Source organism: Calidris pugnax, unplaced genomic scaffold (assembly GCF_001431845.1).
Source record: "Calidris pugnax isolate Ruff unplaced genomic scaffold, ASM143184v1 scaffold38, whole genome shotgun sequence".
NCBI lineage: Eukaryota > Metazoa > Chordata > Aves > Charadriiformes > Scolopacidae > Calidris > Calidris pugnax.
The window spans coordinates 16,043,468-16,056,735 of NW_015090995.1; the positions used below are offsets into that span (position 1 = coordinate 16,043,468).

General features: G+C 35.3%; 1 protein-coding gene across 2 annotated transcripts in view; it reads left to right on the forward strand.

Moving 5' to 3' along the window:
* Positions 1-13,268, forward strand: part of PCDH11X (protocadherin 11 X-linked) — a 504,069-nt gene that overhangs the window by 53,675 nt on the left and 437,126 nt on the right. The window lies entirely within an intron of this gene.

Consider the following 13,268-nt stretch of genomic DNA (forward strand, 5'->3'; position numbering starts at 1 on the left):
TTTGACAAAGGAGCTTTGTAGTGTTTGGGTGGGCATAATGTCTGGGCAGGAGAAAGTCCAAGGTAAGCGTGAATACAAGTCCCAGGGGCCTTGTAAAAGCAGGTATTTAATATTTGTGTTTCTTTCACCCTTTCTAGCAAATGACAGGAGAACTGCAATTGGGGAACAAAGAAATAACATGTAAACATGTGGTGTGCAAGAGAGATTGCTAAATAAAGGATTGCTTTCATCTGAGTTTACTTAGAGTGTTTAGAGCAAGAAGGGAACTTATCCTAAAACTGTTGTGTTTTTATGTGGGAAGCTGAAAATGTATTCACTTCCTTTGTTTCGGAATAGGGAACTATTGGGTAGTTTGACTACTCAGCAACCAATCTGACACTCTTATTACTGCCTGGAAGAGTATAAATTATATAGGCCATATTTCATTGACTCGATAGCTAATACTGACTGATATCAATACTTAATAGCAATTTAACAAAAATAAAGCACTGCTATATTTTCACTTCTTACAGTTGCTTACAACCTGAAGTAGTTATGGCAGTGTGGCTACTAATTAGGGACAAAGACATAAAAATGTCTTTCAGAAAACAATTCTGGTTAGCTGTCTTAAAAAAAACCAAAAACAAACATAACCAAAATGCATAGGTCTCTAGCCTAGGAATTTAAAACTTTTCAAGAACTTACTACAAAGTTTGCAGTCTTTGTAGTATGCCCTTTAAAACTTTTAAATTCCTATGTTATATGGAGAGCAGACAGATCTATGTGTGTAGTTGTTTTTTGTTTTTTTTTCAGATAGCTAACCAGAAGTATCTAGTAGGATGCAGTCTTTTATTTGACATTTTAAATGAGTATATGGGGAATGAATGACAGCATATTAAATAAGTGTGATTGCCACATTTTGTCTGTAGTGCTGGATTATTTTTTTTTCAGAATAGAATAGAGAAATGTTGAAATGTTAGTTAATATATCTGAGAGAAATGTGCTGTTATTCTAGAAAAAGAATAAAAATGGCAAAATCAGGAGTCCCTGGGATTGAGTGAGCAACAGTTCAGATCACCACAATAGCAGTCTTGTTTTCTGAGTTTATTTTTGGACTGTGTGTTCAGAAACAGAATGTAACAGATCAGCAGAATTATTGCATATTTGTATCGCGCAAGTGGGAGCTCATCTAAAATACAAGCTACAGCTCTGTACCAGAAGTAGTACAGGGCATAAGGCCTTGCCTAAAGATCTAATGTGAGATGGCATGGTCTGCTACACAGCCAGGTTTCACCGAGAGATGTGCAAATAAGTTAAAAAATAAAGTAATTGGTATTTGAAGTAGGAGAAACAAAAATGAAAACCAGTTTACGTGTTTATTCAAGTGTCTCTGAATACCTGCTTTTGCCACGTAAGGGGCAGAAAAGTGATGCAAATGAACATACAGTGCAATGGACTGAAAGTTCTGAATTCTTGTGGTATAGATGCTTTAACCAAAATAACTGGTAAAATCATTGTGCTATGAATAGGCTCCTGAATTAATTAATTGCTTTTTTCTCTTGCATGCTTGTTGTTCAGGCATGCAAGAGAAACACTTTTTGAGTTATGGATCCACTGCCTTTAAATAGGCCAACAATTTCTCATACCTTGGAAAGTATCTGTAAAACCAAGATACAGTTTATGGCAGCCAGACACTGCTTGGAATAGTAATGTACAGATGTGATTCCATTGGTAGTTTTTACAATGTTAATACCAAAAGTGATTGTGTAAGAGGAGAAAGGAAAAAGTAGTAGAAATGAAGGATTCTGGTGAGCAGGCAGGGAACGTAGCATATACAGTGATCCATCTGTCACTGGGGAATAACAGGGAGATGAAAAAGGAAGGAAGAGCGATGGTGCCTGAGAATTCTTTTCTGGGTGACACTGAAATACTAGGAGGGAGGGTAACAGGCACACAAGGATGATGTTGCTTGCCTTGTCTCCCAAAATGCTCTTCTCATGTGTGTTACCCTGTGCTGGCTTTTGGGGTATGCTTTGAAGATACTAATGTATTCTGGCTTCTTATGCGTGTTGACCTTTTCTTTCCTTTTATAACCAGCATACAGAAAAGTGTGGAAATGGTGACACATAGAACTGTCTTGCCTTCTGAACAGGATGAGTCTAGCAGGGCTGAAATGACAGTGTTGTAGGGAATCTTGGGAAGCACCAGAAATGAAGATGATGGGCAGGGCATTATATTTGGAGGATGGCAAAAGAGTGGGAGATGAGATATTCAAGTCATTTTGTAGAAGTACAAAGGCTGATGCTTTAGCGCAAGTGCTTTAGTACAAGCAACAGTGAAATGTGTTGCTCAGTATTTTAGAGAAAGTAATAGCAAATTGACAAGCTGTGCAATGAAGAGGAAGTTCTTCAGTTACATTTCATGTTTTAAAAAAGTTTAGCTAAAATGTGCTTATTGTCTGTGTGAAGCCAGGCTTATTTTGCCGGAAGATTGATTAGATTTTTATTCTAAAAAAGAATCAACTTTTCACTACAAAGTCAGCTGAAGCATTTATAGGTTTTTAACACATTTTCAGCAACTCTGTATCTCATTTGGGAAGGTAACATTCTTACGTTAGACTATTTCCTCACTTTGTTACAGTTAGCTTACTGTCCTTCTCAAAGTATGAGAAAAATTTCCATGTAATTGTTCTATTCAGTTTCTTTTGCAAAGGAGGTAATTAATGATAAAGTCTTTTAAATATATGGCAGACTTTCATGTTATTTTAATCTCCTGCCTCTTTCTAAAAATCCTTTTAAAATAGAAGAAAACAAAATATCATGAAAAAGGTATTCTTGTATTTTGGCTTCAGCATTTCTTGGAAGTTTCATAACACAGGATTTGATTTCTTTAATACAAGAGAGTGCTTTAATACGCAAATTAGCATTTGGGTTTTTTTTTGGTCTGCCTTCTTTTTCTCAAAATGTATCTTAATAGAAAATAATTTCTTTATATGTGATTCATGGTACTGCAACTTCAAAACTTTCCGCATGTCTGTGATTCAATTATATGCTGTCTGAAATGCATCAACTATAAAAAGACAAAAATTTTATGTAATCTCTGCATTGCTGCTTGTAAGACTTGCTGAGAAGTTGTTTGGAGGATAACTTTAAAGAGACATCCTAAGGAGCTGCAGCAGCCAATGTAATAGCAATAGTAATTGTCCAAGAGTTGCTCTGATAGAAGTTTACAAATACAGAGTTATTTAAAACTAGTGATGCCTTGACATTACCTGAAGTTCTTCCCTCTTCCCCCGCCGAAAAAGGGTTTCCAGGAAACGGTCATACGAGGCATCTTGCTGTTTCCCAAGTAAGTTGTGCATAGCATTATAAAAGATCGTGTTTCTCTGCTGAGATTCCCAAAGCTGACCATGGGTAGGACAACAATAAAGGTTCAAATGGTAATTCGTGTTAATTATGAACAAGGCTAGGGAGGACAAATTAAGTAGATATGATTTAAAAATAAAAGAAAAAGCATTTCAAATGAGAAATAGCTCCAAATCTAGATTGGGCAGAAAGATGGCATGACACTGATAGTAGGAAGTGGTAGAAGGGGCAGGTAAGGCAGATAATGAAGTAGTTCAGAGAAAGAAATGGCTAGATGAAAAAACAATGGTTTTGTCTCATTTGAGATAACTGCTTAAAGTATAAACTGGTAGGGATAAAGTATAAAATGGTAGGGAAAAAGAGAGATGGGCATTCATAAACAGAAGTAGTATGGTAAAACAGCAGGATGCAAGAGCAAATTTTAAATTGATATGTTAATAGGTACTGATTTGTCATTTAGGATGAATCTCCAAACACTGCTGTTGGGGTTTAACCCTGGTAGGCTGCAGGTCTTTGTTCACATCTTCAGGGCATTCGTGTTGCTTCTATACTGATATAAAATGCACATTGTATCTGGCAATACCGCCACAGTGTTAAAAATACTTACTTGCTGTTGTTGATTACAGTATTTCTGTACATTTATATTTGAATTCAAGGCAAGCTAATATTTAGTATAACCTGATTAATATTCTTGGAGTTCACAGATGTCACAAGTCTGTACTTTAAGTATGAAGAATGGAGATTTTAGTGTGATGTACTTCTTTGTTCACTTAGGTGTTAAAAAGGGGAGCTGTTTCAGAGCAGGGTTTGAATAGAATTCCAGCTTGGAGCACTGTAATGGAGAGTCACGTGCATACTTCCAAAAGGATTCGTAAAAGTGCATGTCTTAAATAAAATTCTTCTTATTGATTACTTAGCATTTCTTGTCAACTACATATATCATATACAGAGGATATTGCATAGGCGCAACAATACTGTTAGCAGCGGACTAGAGTGAAAGGGTAACTCTGCTCTTACAGGAGCAGAGCATTTGTTTTTTCTGTGTGCTAATACATTGTTGTTTTAATTTGTTATGGTTTGGGGGGAATTGGATTGGTGTTACTGTTATAGTTCCATTACTCTTACCTACTACAGTAATTTTCCTGTATTACTTATCAGATGCAGCTGGTGCATTTCTTCTAGAATAATATAATAATCTTTTTGTAGCTGTCAGTTCATACCTCTGTAATCTGACAAAATAGATTCTTACTCAGTCTCACAACATGTCAGTCTTGGCTCTGATGAGGAGAGTTACCTCTTGCTCCTGTAGATCATTTCTTGTGAAGTCTTTCAGAAAAAGCTCTTCTGTTCTTTGATACAGTTCCTCAATTTTGTGACCAATGGAGATGACAAATCTTTTTCATATTTCAAGCCTGCTCTTGCAGTTTTTCTTGTGAAAATCAAGAATGGAAGGAGATGTGTATTATGTAAAATTAAAGCTAGGAAGGTAGTTAAATCAAAATTATAGAGTGAGACTAAATTTGTAGTTAAATCAGAACCAGAAAGATTAATGAAATCCATTGTTCGTAAGCAGTGCTACAAATTTGATAGTCAAAAACGCTAACAGTGGAGTATGACAAACAAAAGTTTTCTACAGCCTATTTGTGTTTTAATGTTGCACCAATACTGAGGGGTTCAGTAGATGGAGAGAAAGGACAAAAGCATGGTTAGTGTCCCTTCCTACTCAGCGCACCATGATACAGACATGCATTTTCTTAACACGGGTGTTCACCAGATCATATTCACTGTCCCAAACATCAGCTGCTTGAACCTCTCATTTTTGTCCTTGTTTATGCTTTCATTCCTTTAAGTGGAAGCTGAAGCAGCTACCCTCACTTTTACACTATACCATGCTTGAACTGAGGGAGCATCCCACAGCTAATCATATTGAAATGAACGTGGATGATTCTTCTGTGTGTACCCTTCAGCAGCATGAGAGGACCATGAAGTGGTACATTGGTCCTTTAAATAGGTCACAGAAAACAGAAAGCCCGGGGTGGTTGTTAGCAACATCTGCCTTTTGTGAAAGAACTGCCAAAATAGAGCTTTTCCTACATGTAAAAAGACATTTATTAATATTGTCAGGTCTTACTGCATATTGCAGTTAGACACTAATAAGATTTGGTTTATTCCTACTTCATTACTCTCCTATTACCAAAAATCCTTTGTAAATTTATGGTAACCTACTAGTAGCAAATTATTTTTGCACTTTATAATGTCTTTTTTTTTATTAACAACTCTTTCTAGTGACTGTGCAATGGACATACGGCTGAATTGAAAAAGATGGCTATTCAAGATCCCAAGAATTTTCATTTTATAAACTTCATATGTAGTCAGGAAAACACATGATTCAGACAGGAAATTTTTTTTACAATGAAAATGACTTTTGAGTATTTATTTCTTGTCATTAGGGCAAAAAAAAGAGTGATATTTCAAGATTCACTGACATGAGAATAAAAATCTATTACATGCATATTGACATCCCAAATAACAATAGTACTTAGGTATTTGAACCCAAAACTGAGAAATAATGGTTTTGTTAAAACATATCCTGGACTTGACAGTGCTTTTATATACAAGGTACAAATAAGATGTGTGTTAAAAAAGTTTTTCAGCGTTGGTTTTTTTTTTTTGATTGCTTTTTTTCCCTTTCACTGACATATAGCTTATACTAAGATTTTGAGTTTCTGCTTGGATGGGGAGGCAGCTTGTTTTGCTTACTTCACAGTTTCTTAATTGAATTAGTATAAGGATTTCATTCAGCATAACTGCAGGACAGGTTAACTTCCACCTTCATTGTCAGAGCTCATATGGGTTATACTTCATATATTTGTGGAACTATACTGTGTCTTCTTTCCCATTTCATATGTCAGAAAAAATGGGTAAGATAATGGATTTAGGGAGGTCAAAAATAGATTGAGGGATTTTTTTTATTTTTTTTTTTTGCCCTGGAGTTGCACTTCAGTCAAGCTCTAAGGTCACTCTGTAGTGCCTGTAATTTAATAAATATGGAGAGTTGGACATGTTGCCTTTCTAAGGTAACTTTTAGCTGCCCTTTAAAGAGAAAGGTTGTCTAGGACAGATAGGCTGCCTTCTGAATGGTGCTGGGTGCTTTTTTCCTAAGTCCACAGTGGCAGTGGGGAATAGGTCAGGACTGAAACATCTTTCCCTTTTTCTGTTATTGTTAGAAGATCAGTATATTTGTTTAACGTTATAGCTTCAGTTTTTTCATGTGGGTATTCCCTCTCCTTATTTTTTCCACTGAGATGTGGATAGTTGCCACCTGAAGTGACAAGAATTTCAGCAGTCCCTTGAAGATTTACAAATACAACTTCTTGAGATGGCCAGCTTCACAAATGGATGTTGTCCATGAAATGTATCTTATTTCCTTGAATATATGTTTGTAGAGGGTGAAGTGCCAATGCTGATTTCTGTTAAATCTTGATGCACCTACCTTCTAAGTAATTTAGGATTTTATTTATTCCGTTTGTTTTATTCTACTGATGAAGTAGTAATGTGCTGCACAACAGGGCTAGATTTGAAAGCTAATATTCAGCTGTAGGGAGATTTAGTTGTTGGCAAAAAGGCTCAATTTTTTGAAAGATTGAGCCTCGCAGAGTCTAAAACTATTTCAGAAATACATAGGGCTTCCCACTCATGATGTGGTTTAGTTAATGTTGTCCATAGTACCTTTGTGTAGAGTTTCAGATGCTGACTCTGTAAAGCTCTGGTTGGGTAAAGAGCCTTTTTGTTCCAAAAACCTGACATCAGTTGATTTCAGGTAAAGTAATAACTTTGACACAACAGGTTTAGAGTTAACTGCATAAGTAAGTGTCCTTTCCTTTAGAAATCAGTTATTGAAGAGTAGATATGTTTTCAGAAGTTAATGATTTTCCTTTCACTCGGGCTTTTACTCAGGTGCAATTAGACCTGATAATAACTTTGTTTCTGAACTTGTTTTATGCAACAGTCCTCTCCACCTACTTTTCTGTCTTGTTTTTAAATGTGTGAGTGCCAACCTAACTTACTCTGCACAACTTCCCCCCAATCCCTTCCCATAAAAGAAACCTGTAGTGAGCCTGTCCAATGAAGATTTAGGTGTCTGCAGTAAGTATTTGATAAATGCTTAACGTGACTTGGGACTGGGTATATTTTGGAAACCCCTTATCTTGCTCTTGAATGAAGAGAGGGAAAAATTTGTCTGTATTGCAAATTGTAGAAGTTCTAATTCTTGTTACCAGTTTCCTTATGATATAAAAGATTTGTTGAAGTAATAAGGAATAGTTCAGATGAATGGAATAGAGAGTTTACCCAGCTTTCAGTATAGGTGAAAAGTAGTTGGCTCCCTACTGCCATTTCTCTTGTCTATGTCAGGTGGCTTTGGGATCGTGGACAACATGACATGAGCTGAAATAAGCTAACAAATGAGATACAGAAACTTCAGAGATGCTTATGAATTCTAAATGAAATCCTAAAATCATGAAAAGCTCTCCTGCAAATATATGAAAATGACAATAACTTTCATTTTGATCTTATTTTCTATTAGTAATTACAGCAGAAGTTGGAAGGTGGACTGGGAGAGAAATTACTAATATTTGTAGGTAGAATTGTTATCCCTTACATTTGTTCCTTGGACATCTGGTGAAATAAACGGTGTCTCACCATTTTCCAATTATTTCACCTCAAGAACATAAGGAATTAAAAAAAAATCAACTCCCTGCTTTACCCAGCTCTCTTACCTTAAAATCTTTTGACATCATCTTTGCCTCATTTTCATTATTGTATGATGTAGTTAAACATCTGCTTTCTTATGAAGTACCCCTTCCCATTTGCCCATTTTTCTTACTATCTGAAATACCGAAGTATATAGTCCTAATGAAAAGGTTTTGTAGTAGAATAAAAATACTGCTTAGCAGTAATTTGTCTGCTGAGATCTGGACAGATAAGTGATTATCTATGAACATTGTTTTGAAAAAGTCACTGGGTCTTATTTTTAAAGGGGAAAATACTGATTTGCATTCTTAAAGCTGTGAATTAGGTCTCTAAGTAGATAAAACTCTGCTACTGACTGGTGGTAGAGAGTCAAGAGTCAAGGTAATTGCTTCTTGTTGGTTGATACAAGGCTCCTTTAGGGTGGTTTATGGCATTATTTCTGTAAAACTGTCAGGTTCCATTATCCTGACATCCCTTTGGGGGATTCACTGAAGACTGGAGGAGAAAGTCTTGCTTCCAGGCATGGTAAGTTCAGTGAGTTAGGGTGAGGGACAAGTTGGTGTATCTTTTTGCATTCAAGGCTCTGATTTTCACACTAGCTGTCATGAAACAGTAATATATAACTTAGCATGTCTCTGTGTGGGAAGGATGATAGACTCAAGCTGGAAGGCACAAATCTGTCAAATGGAGATCTTTACTTCATCTTTCTTCTATGAATATTATCTTTTGTTGATGTCCAGGCAGATCAGTATGCAAGTTAACATAGATGTGGTAATGCTTTCCGAGCAGAATAGACTAAGGATTTGTTTACATGGTCCTCTTGAAATCATAAAACTTGGAAATTAACATTTTCTGAAATGAAATAAATTTTTATCAGTGCTTTTAAGGAGAAAATGCTTTATTATAAAAGCAACTCCTGATTGCTGTTTAAGCCATATGTACAGTTTTTAAAATCAGAAAAAATTGAGAACTTTATATAGACGTGAATACCAGATTTCCCACTTCTTCTCCGCTCAGGAGAAGAAGATGACATGAGTGCATGCTTTCCTAGTGTTTAAAGATGCTCTTGATGCCTTACAGTGTAATGAAAAGTGCAAGGATAGAGAAGAGCGAGGAATTCAACGGATCTCTGCAAAGTTTTCATGACTTGATGATGATTTTCAGGCAACTCTGAAGAATTTTAGGAGCCTCAGATTTCATCATGTGTTCCCATTTGCCATTGTTTTTATACTTCCCTAACCTGTGTGTTCCAACAAGGTAGCAGTTGTTTTCCCACTTGTAATTATGGAGCTTTAACACAATAAGTTGTTTACAATTTTTTTAAAAATGGTAAAAGATTAATGTTGTGCCATATCGGGTCTGGGAATCCCGTGCATTCATCACCTACCATTTCATAGATGTCTATCTGTCTTTCCTACTGCATTTACTGCAGTAACTGTTTAACAGTTTAACATTGTTGCTGGAGTATTTATAACTGTTTCATCGATAGCAGGGTTTTTCTTTTTTAGTCTAATTAAAAATAATTATCACAAGTTCTAGAAGAATATTACTAATCGTACTCTGTATTGCTGTATGGAATGTAAAAATGCTTTGGGTCTATAGTAATTCTAGTTTCAGAAGAATTTTGTGAAGAATATTTTGTTCGGCTTTTAGTTATTGTCATGTATGCAGCAATACGAATTTTACTTGTATTATTGATGTCTGTCATGATAAACTTTATATTTTGGCTGTCTCTGAGAAACTTTGGACTAGGGTTCCAACAGACTTCATGCAAATCCTAAAATTATTCCAATTACTATTATTAAAAATTCCAAGTTATTAATGAATAGTTTTTTCACATACACATGAGACAATAAAAGAAATAATATTTTCAAAATGTTCATTAAAGAAAAAATAAAGGTGAATGATGATATTCACAAAACTTTAAGATTTTTCTATTGTCTAATTGTTCTACGACTTCTCTTTTTGGAAGGGGTGAAGATTTCAAATTTTTAAGATGTTTTTGGGAAACAGGAGGAGGTAGTTTCAGGTTTTTATGGTTTTACTTGACATAAAATACACAATTAAAACATTAAAGAAACTTTCACAATAATACGTTTATTTTAATTTTGCTTTTAGCTTTCTAATACTGGGTGTTATTGATAGAGATTTAAATAATTCTAGCTAGTTTTCCACCAGATACAGTGTATGTAGTATTTTCCTTCATGTCAAAGGAAGTACAGGGACGAGAAAAGTCCAAAATTCTATTCTTTTAGCTATCTTAAATTACATTTAAGTTGAGCGTCAACCATGGATTGTGGCGCTTGACTGCATTACTATGGTTGTTTTCATTTGTGAAAGAAGGGTTTATTACAAAGTAATTTATATTCCCTAGCTCCAAAATATAGTCAGTCTGAACATTGAAGTCCTGTAGAGCTTTTGAAGCTGGGACATCTAGCAAAGAGCATTTCAGACAATTTTAAAGAAACAAAAAGAAACATTGGTAAAAGGAATGAATTCTGAGTCATCAGCTGTCAGTATTGAAATGCATTTTTCTCACATTGTGCTATAATTGCTGCCTCTATTAATGTGATGTGCATTATTGCTTTGGTTATTGCTGATGTTCCAAAGTCAAATAATTGCAATTTTTTCTCTTTGCTTTATCAAGCAAATTGACATTTTTCTGGTTGGGTTTTTTTTCCACCCTTTGCTTTTTCTTTTGAGTCAGGATGTTCCTCTGTGCTTTTCAGAATGGGATATTATATGGCTTTTTCACTTTGAGATTACTTTTTCTTCTTCATTTTAACCCCAGCCTTATATTTTTTATGCTCACTTCTGTTAGCGGCTTTTCAAGCCTATTTGTTGTAGCACATTTAAAGGTATAAACAAAGTAGTAGCTTCTGTTTTGATCTCGATCCTGTTTCCCATGTAACATCGAAAATAGTATTCTCACAGTTACGTATTAATATTTTCCACTGATGAAATGACCTTTGTATGGAAAACCAACGCAAAGTGTGAATTAGAAAGAATTTGAAAGCCAGTCTTAGAAATAGACCATAAAAGATTGATAGAACTTTCCTGCTTTCCATCAGTGTTGCACACCTTTTATTATTTCACAAAAATGAAATATTCATCCAAGATGAATATCCAAGATATGCTTGTAAAATATCAGAACATGGATCAATTCCTTGAAGTTTACGGATTACCTAGTTCTCTGTAAGATTGATACACTAATTTTATGGTTTTTAACTTCTAAGGTAGTCCAGTAGTTCTTTCTTACTCACAAAAAATTATTTGACTAAGTCAACTGCCAGCATCACCCAGAGTTCTTGGGAATTAAGTTGAATGCCTAACTGGACCTTTGGACAAAGTGAAAAGGGAAAAATTGTTAGTGTGTGTGTTTTGATGTCTGCTTCTAATGTGTTTATTTTTTTTAGTATTCAGATTTTGAAGTGCACAATCTTAAGACTTTATGACCTTTGCTGTATGCCTTCACATATGAATCTTAGCTGGACTTTTGTCTTTTCAGTCTGTCTTATGTCAGTTTTCAAAGTCTCAAATACTTATCTCTGCCAGCCCAATGACAGCAATAGACAGCATGGACAGCAAAAGAATATGTTTCTGTAGTGGTTTTTGCTCTCAAGGTTACTTTTGAGGGTGGGGTCCACAAAGGCAGAAGTGTGTGCATTTGAATCATAATGAAGGGAAAAATAAAAATAAAACATTATTCAATGAGTCTGAATAAAATAATAGAGAGGACACAAACAACTATTCCTGTGGTCAGTCTTCTAGTAGTGTGGTATATGGGTGGCAGGATGGTTATTTACAATGTTTATGACTTCTATAGAAGATCGTTTTTATCATCATTCTTTCTACTAACTGTTGTGGTGAATAAATGAGTGCTCTGATAAAACTTTTCTGTTATTTAGAGCAGTGCTGTATGAGAAATAGTGGTGTTGTCTTTCAGACTGCCTAAACGGTTTTCTAAAAGGGTACAATTGACTTGAAATCCTGTTCTCATTTTGTAATCACATCTAAACCAGTAGTATTTATGCTTTCATGCTGTTTTCTGTAATGCATCTATTCTATGTTCTGATGCTGTGCTCTTTGAGGGTCACTGAACTGTGAGATCTGGCTCGTTGTTTTGTTTCTAGCCTGCAGACTAGTTGTGAATGAGTTGCTTCTGCTTTCTGTGCCTCAGTTTCCTTAGAGCTAAGTGATGTGAATGATACTGACTTGACCTGAGAATGGCCTTGCTGGATCCAATTGAGTTTCATCTGATCTCCTACCCTGTCTCTAATGCTTGATATCAGCTCTCTTAGGAGAGACTGACTGTAAGAACAGTACAACATAAGTTCCCAAGCTATGCCTGAGCTTCTACCAGTTTGAGGCTCACAGATTTCTTGTCCAAAAGTGGTGGTTCTGATATTCTTACTTGGATTTTTTTTTTTTGTATGTGCATTTTCTCCAGTTGGGTTTTGAACCTACTTTGTAAAAATTGTAAATTCTGAGTGTTCAGAATATGGGCAAAGATTTAGAAACCACATCGTGTGACGAGCACGCACTTTAGCTTCTGCTTGCATCAGTCCACCGATGATGTTCTTAAACTATGAAAACAGCACTGTCTTTGAAATGTGTTTTGCATTTGGTGATGAAAGAATTAAACTTTATTATTTTACTTCAAAAGATATATAGTTTTTCATAGCCTCATGGAGGAGATCAGAAACTGTGCAAATACATTTTTCACAAAAAAACTTGACCATTTTATTAGATTAAATAGAAATAAAATTAATTTGGTTTGTATTTGAAATGCATATATGTTTGAGCTATGATGAGAAGTGAAGGCCAAGAGATATGAGTGGATTTTATTCTATTATGCAATGGCAGGAAACATTGTACTAATCAGGGATAAGGCTTTCTCCTAAGTTTTCCTGTGATAAGGAACTTGAAGAACAGTCAAGGCTCCTTAAGAAGTGAATTTACCTTTGTGGAATTAAAACCTGGGGGTTTTAGATTTTTCTGTATTAATGATTAGCTTTGATAATAACTTCAAAATTATTTGATGTATGAGCATGTAATTCAATGTTCCATTTGGTTGAAAATCTCACTCCCAGGCTTGAAACCTTTCACAGTAAGTAATGTGTGTATGGGGGGGGGGGGGTGGGGTTGTGTTATAAATGTTTTATAAATATC